This window comes from Epargyreus clarus, unplaced genomic scaffold, assembly GCF_041222505.1.
Source record: "Epargyreus clarus isolate Ecla_fem2 unplaced genomic scaffold, WU_Ecla_fem_2.2 ptg000008l, whole genome shotgun sequence".
NCBI classification, from domain to species: domain Eukaryota; kingdom Metazoa; phylum Arthropoda; class Insecta; order Lepidoptera; family Hesperiidae; genus Epargyreus; species Epargyreus clarus.
Genome location: NW_027332216.1, coordinates 9,344,265 through 9,350,264, shown reverse-complemented (window position 1 = coordinate 9,350,264; position 6,000 = coordinate 9,344,265). Strand labels below are relative to the sequence as shown.

Genomic DNA, 6,000 nt, shown 5'->3' with positions numbered 1-6,000 from the left:
ACCTTCAGATTATTTCTTACCCAAAATATGAAACTGTAGGTATATACGTACTAAAAAGTAATCCAAAGTCATATGAAACCGTAATATTCTATAATAAAATAGAACTGTCCATCCAATAGTCCGTTCAAAAAAATGTAACAGAAGTCCAACCGCCCCAGATGTGGGTGGTGCTCGGACAAAAAGCTAGTTTTCGCAATAAAACAACCCTTTTCGCAGGCATTCGCTATAAATCAAGTTTCCCGGTCGGCCTTTCGATTTCCTGACCGCAAAACTGCCTTCGAATGATATTCTCATTAGTAATTCATAAACTTTGTTTTACCTCGCCTTAAATAATATAATTTGTATGTAAATTTGTTAATGTCATATTATTTATGTATGTCCATTAAGTATACTTTGCTGTTAAATTGTAGAAGTAATTTAAATATTTTTACTTAATTCTGGAATAAATGATATTTTAAGATTCTTACAAAATATATACAAGGAATTTATAAAGGTAACCTTAATTTTTATTTCCCATAAAATTCCTATTAACTGGCGTATCAACTAAAATAAACTATTTTTTAAACCATATTGATATTTACAGACATTTTCGCGTTAAAACAAATAAACAATCCGTTCATCATTGTAATATAATTATATAAATATGTTTTAAGAAAGCTTACAAAACAATTTATAAGTAAATTGAAAATTGCTTAATAGGTAACTTTCCCGTTATTTTCAAAGAATTACTTTCTTTTGTCACATCTAAATATAAAGAGAAACGGATTTGCTGGCTGTTCATTAGATTTATTTTGCAAACGGTCCTCGAATACGTAATTGGGTTTTTAATTGTAAATAGAATTTTACGACCAGCGACTGAATAAAATTTGTGGATTCTTGAAGCTATTTGTTATCAAGCTCTATGCAGGCCAGCGGGATCCTGAAGGATTTTAACTGTGTTTACGGGTCTTTTTAGTATACCCTTTTAATTATAAAGTGGGAAATAGAAATTAATTAATTCCTGAGAAAGACGGAATTCATTATAGCAAGTTTATTAAATCCTCAGTTGATTATACATTTTGCTGGGTATATCTTGTACACAAGTTACGTAGGTATAGTCCGTGCCAAACTGCTAGTCTGCTCTGAAGTTGTTGCGAGCAGTTGTAATCATATAATTTGCTATGGCGACGCGATTCATTTCTATATTCAGAGCGGACTAGAAGTTTTACGTGGACTAAACATTAAGTTTTAAATATGGAGTACGCCATGGTGTTACAAAAATAGTCATTTTAGGCAAACATATCCAGAGTCGCACGCACTCAGGCGAACATCCATGCTTTATTTCTACCCACACGCACACATACATACATTTACATGTGGACCCACGCAACCTCGTCCGCACCCACATACACTAGCATTCATAAACTACAGCGTCGTCAAGACGTCATTTTTCACAATAAATTAAGCATTAATTTTTCAACCATAGCAAACTAAAGAGATTGGGAATAAAAATGCAAATTTCTAAGGTGTCTGAAAATTAAAATGAAGTAAAAATTAAAATAAAAGTAAAATAGAAACAATTTGTATAAATCCGTTATACTCAAAATTGTCTTCATTTATCAAATCAGTAACGACCACCAATAGTTATATACCACTAAATCTACTATACAAGAAAAATACAATCATCTTTACCTGAAGGCAAATTTTTTCCTGTTAGAAACTTTATAAACGGCTAATTATCTATATTTAAAGTTCTTGTACAACAGCTGCCTTTTATAAAAATGTTTGTGCATTATCTTCAAGTAAGAAGTTTTTTAACCTTTTTACCAAGTTTTTGTTAAGTGGAAATTTTCTTGCAGGCTTTATAAGTAAAAGATTGAGCGGGTTAAACAAAGTTTCTTATTTTGAACGTTTTCTGAAGTAGGTATTAAATAAAGGGTTTACTATAGATATCACTAATTAAAGGTAGAACCCTTTGTGGTTCATCTCCAGTGGCACCACCGCCACACTTATTTCTGCCTAATAACCTCAGGTAGGAACCTAATCTTATCTGAGGTTGATTACAGAGATCCATAGACGGCAATACGCACTTACCATCAGATGGACTGCATGCTCGTCTGCTACTCCTATATTATGAAAATACGATTAATTCGATTTGTAAATATAGAGCACTATGTAAATGAAACGGGTGAATAATTTAATATTTACTAATTTCCATATTTTGAACCTAGAAATTATTATTAGCAGCAGCAGCCTGCAAACTTTTTGGCAATACGGGCCACATAGTAGCTACATGAGGAACTCACGGGCCGCTTTCGAAAAAAGTCTTTGTAATTTGTTGGCGATAAAAGATTGTCACGTATAAACGCAAATAGTCTCTCTGTCGTCGAAAATAATGTTCTTCAAGAATTGTTCCTGTAACGCAGACGCGAAATAAGGGTCTAGAAATGTCCGCGGACCACAAGGACAGGTTCCAAGACCCGCGGGCCGAGTGTTGCTAACCGCTGTTCTAGAGGAAGCTACAAACAATCTTCCGATGAAAAAACTGTACCTACTGTATTTTATAATGAGTATAAATAACAGACTTGTGAAAAGTCGATAAATTAATACAGAACTATCGAGATATTCTTTTATATTATTGTGAACGATCTAGTTCATAAATCTATTAATATCCAGACTAATTCACTTAAGAAGCGCGCTGTCCCATTAAATGTTTATATTTTATTTAATAAAACGCAGAGCTGTAATGAAAATATTGCCTCGCGCGTCCATTGTCAAAAAAGAGGACGATAAGGCGATAAAGAGATCCCCGATAAAAATAAATAAAAGAAACCACGAGCACAATACACAGAGGTGTTTAGGGATGTGGATGTGGTGGTCCATTAATCAAACCGGACATAGTATAAATATCGCCCAGGATGTGGAGCGTAAACAACGTGAACTACTTCAGACGTACGACAACGGTATCTGATAATAAACTACTTCATCGACCAAATACCTTTAAACGAGCAATTCTTGTATATATATTTATATCAACGATCTCGGAAATGGCTACAACGATTTTCTTGAAATTATGTTTTGAATGCTAGGTTTTATTTTCAGAAAATGTCGTATTTTTGTTTTATTAATACAACACTGAGCAAAGTTTGGTCATCCAGGTACTGTAACTAAACGTTTTCTACACTCACAACCCCACACTAGGATTCCCTGTATCGTGGGTGCCATGGACATACACAAATACAACACACAAACACCTAGACCCAGAACAGGTATCTAAATTCATCATTCAGATATCTGTCAAGGAAAAATAAAAGACTACGTGGAAGAAAAATCGAATTATTTGGCATAATGAGTCATAACCAGTCATATAAAAATCCTATGACTTTTACTTTATCACTATTGAGTTTCTAAGAGCTAATTACCGCCTATTAGTAATCAGAATAGGATTATTAGTTAAACTTAAACTTTAAACTTTAGTAGAGTCCATTTATATCTGATCACAGATGTTTATGGGGAGAAAAGTCTACTGTAAAGCTGCAATCATTCTACTAAATATAGTTCAAATCGACGTTTGAAGTTTCAAAACCAGACAATATGGCTGTCGATTTATTATAATATAATTTCGGATATAACTGTCCTGGAATTTGGTGACGCACTCCGTGCTTCTTGATTCTTATTCTTCTTCTTATTTATTATTTCTTATTCTTATTTATGTTTTACGATACAAATAAAAATATAAGTAATTATTCATACTGTTATTATTAATATGACAAATCTAAAATTATACAACTTAATTAACACTCTTATACGAGTAAGAATAGAAAAAAGCTTCTTAATAACATACGATGAAGGTGGTAGAACCCGTTGTGGTTCAACTCCGGCAGTACCACCACAACACATATTTCTGCCTAACAACAGCAGTGCTAAGCACTGCTGTGTTCTGGTTTGAAGGGTGTGATAAGGGAGATACACTTTTCCGAGACGTTCCAGCTTAGTCCTCAGGGGCAGCGACGCATCTGTGGCCGACCTCAGGTAGAAATATCTAATCCTATCTGGGGTTGATTACAGATGTCCATGGGCGTCAGTACCCACTTACCATCAGGTGGACTGGATGCTCGTCTGCTACTCCTATATTATAAATAATTAATAATAGTTTAAAAACTTAAAACCACGCCAAAATCGCACAAGGAAAATCGTTAATCCTGACGATCCTGATGAGGTGAATGGGATAATATTATTAAAATCGTGTACTGTCATCGGTTCTTGATAAGTGTTCAAAATTTTAAATGAATCGGACCGTTTAATGTGGGTATAGATCGATTTCAAAGATTCCGTTACATACATACATACGTACATACACGTCAAGCTAATAAAATCGTGGTAAAAATACGATTTACAATTACGACAAAAAATCGGTCGTCTGAACTGAATAAAGGGTGTTTCAATGAAGAGCCCATAAAAACTGTCGTGTAACGTTGCTATTACTCTCTGTTATTACCGTTCAGGTGTTCTCGCTGATATACTGCCGGCAAATCGTATTGTTTTTGTGACTGTATTGCTTTTACACGATTGTTTAGATTAGTTCAACTGTAACTGTATTTATATCACATCTAAAACTATAAACTGTAAAAATATTGCAACGGTCAGATTTTTTTGTTTCAAAAATCCTTTCGGATAGAATGTCGCATAAATTTACAATACAATAAAATACAATTTGTGTAATTTCGGACAGTAGTAATATTTTTACGTTTCATAACTAGAAATAGATCTATGTTTTCGCCGGAAATAGTGCAGAATTAAAAAGATTACCCTAATAACGGAAGACATTCAACTATATGGTAGCAATAGACCGGACATGAGGACAAAAAGTGCCACGAGTTATTACCAATTGGTAATATGTTGAAACCTAGAAACATGTAGATTGTAAAGTTTTCTGTGCATATAATATACAAACAAACAGCTTAGCAAAATTATGAACGTAAAATTCACCATTCCCTTTTTAATTAAATAATTTTAGGCAGGCGGCTTTTATTTTTATTTTAGAATCCTAGAAATAGTAAGGTGTACCACTAACTTACATACAGGTTGAATTTTTCAAACGGGCCTATCAGATAGTGGAATAATATAGAGGTGTATTTTTTTTTCAAAATGAGCTCTCTCGATTCCCGGCTAAGAAAAACATATTTAAAAAAACGAATGATGCAGTTTTAGTTTTTATCAAAATCGGCCTCGTAACTCCTTTCAGCATTTTTCGCTAATCCTTATAGTTTTGGATTTAGCCCTGAAGGCCTATTTGAAAAGTTCACCCTGTATATACGCATAATTATTTCACAATAACACGACGTCTTACATGTTCATGTTTTTTTTTAAGAAATTCATTCATGGTATAAAGAGAAATGAGTACACCGCGCATGCATCATCATCATCAACCCATTACTGTCCCACAGCTGGGCACGGTTCTCCTCTCCTAATGAGAAGGTTTAGGCCATAGTCCACCGCGCTGGCCAAGTGCGTATTGGTAAACTTCTCAAACCTTTGAGTTTTTTTTTTATAAATCTCTCAGGTATGCAGGTTTCCTCACGATGTTTCCTTCCTACGTTTAGCAAGTGATAATTATAATTAATTTCTAATACACACATAACTTTGAAAAATCAGAGGTGCGTGCCTAGGATTTGAAACTCGGACCCCTCGATCGAGAGTCTGAGTTTCTTATCTTGTTTTTCAGCCAATTTCAGAATACTCCGAAAAAGATATCGTTCGCTAACTAATTTACAGATATTTTATAATATGTCCATTATACATATCACTTCTCTCAATTCGTGACATACTTCGATCACTAATATGAACATATAGAGAAATGAATATCGCGCATGCGCTGTTACGCTATTGACAATACCAATGTAATTTTATCTGTGAGTTAGTACAGCCTCCATAGCTCAGGGGATAGAGCAATGGTCTAACATGCCACTGGTCGGGAGTTCGAATCTCTCTGGAGGCGTCGATAGAGGAGTCAGTTCATGC

General features: G+C 34.3%; 1 non-coding gene across 1 annotated transcript; it reads left to right on the top strand.

Moving 5' to 3' along the window:
• Nucleotides 1–5,904: 5,904 nt before the first annotated feature.
• Nucleotides 5,905–5,977, top strand: TRNAV-AAC (transfer RNA valine (anticodon AAC)). The gene has a single exon. It is a non-coding gene; the product is annotated as a tRNA-Val (tRNA).
• The last annotated feature ends 23 nt before the right edge of the window (nucleotides 5,978–6,000 follow it).